The sequence below is a fragment of the Pteropus vampyrus genome, unplaced genomic scaffold (assembly GCF_000151845.1).
Source record: "Pteropus vampyrus isolate Shadow unplaced genomic scaffold, Pvam_2.0 Scaffold102, whole genome shotgun sequence".
NCBI lineage: Eukaryota > Metazoa > Chordata > Mammalia > Chiroptera > Pteropodidae > Pteropus > Pteropus vampyrus.
In genome coordinates, this window is record NW_011888883.1 from 3,354,505 (window position 1) to 3,356,065 (window position 1,561).

The window sequence follows — 1,561 nt, forward strand, 5'->3', positions numbered from 1 at the left end:
CAGCTGGAACGCGAGCACTGGCAAGGGAGCCTCAGCCTCATATAATGCCCTGCTTAGCCTAAGGCAGTCGAAGATCATAGACTGACCCAGCATCACAGGGTTGTATTTTCAACTACCAGAAAGGTGATCCATTCTGATTGATATGATTCTCCAAATATAAATTATTTGACCCATGGAAATTCTTTGATTTTTAAGTGCATATTGGGTTTAGCTTCATGGAATGTAACAGTAGAGCTAATTAAAATGTTTCTACCAATCTCTTTAATTCCACAGCATAGTTTTTTGAATAACGCAATTAGTTCATATTTTGAAAATATAACCACTTTAGAGATCTTAATTTTACTTTTTGGTTTAAAATATGGTTATAATCATTCCTTTCAATATTTCAGGAGACTGTTATATTTAACCAAAAGCCGAGATCATGATGCTTAGTATTTTTTTCTATGTTCGAATGGAGAGTGGGAAACTGTGTCAAGAGTAGTGCTTTAACACTGTGTGTCACATTCCCCACATTTTAGTTCAAGTGAACAGCTTTGCTAATCTGTCTGAACATTTTGTTTGACGTGAACCACACTACACTCTGTGGTGCCCAGGAGCAGTCCAGCTGGATGTCTTGTCTCATATGGTGATTGTTTTTTGTTTGTTTTGTTTTGTTTTGAGCAGTGTGTGTGTGCTATGAGTCTAAAGTGCATATTCTAGGATAGATAATTTTCAAAGTTATAGGATAGTATGCAGTGAAGCTTGGAATGTCTTCCAATCCTAGTTATTAGAATATCATTTTATAGTCTATCTTCCTCTCTTAGAAGGTTAATGAGTTGGTTTTCATGGCAGATTTTGCTACCTGTTCCAATATCCATTCTTTCCTTCTTATTAGAAACTAGAATCCTGATTTTTAGCCAGACACATTTCCTCCATGATACAAGACTCCATCTCTCAGTCTTCCTTGAATCTGGGTATTGCCATGTGACTAATTAGTCAAAAAACATAAGCATAAATGTTGCCTATGAATTCCTAGAAGTCTCATTAGAGATAGGGCTGCTTTTTTCATGCCCCTTTCCTTCATCTACTACCTGAAAAAAAAGAGGACTTTGGACCATGAGAATGAGGGTCATACTTTAAGTGTGTTGGAACTGAGCACTGGAAAAAACCTGGGTCTCCTCTGTCTTCCATTGCATGAGAGATGAACAAACTTCTCTTTTGTTTAAGCCAGTTTGGTTTCTTTTCCTATTATGTGCCGCCAAACATTTCTAACTATATAGTAGGATTTGGTACTGGAAGTGGAATGTTGCAATAATAGAAAAAAAAATCCGTCAATGGCTTAGTGGTGGCAGTTGGGTAATGGATGGTACAGATACTGTAGTCTAGAGAGCCAATGATCACTATAATGTAATAATCAAACATAGACAAGCTATCCTGGAGCTCTAGCATATTGTTTGGACCGAGAGAATGAAGGCCATACTTTCACTTTATTGGAACTGAGCACTGGAAGAAGCCTGGGTCTATTATGTCTTCTGCTGCATGAGAGAGGAATAAACTCTTTAGTTTAAGCCAGTTTTTTTTT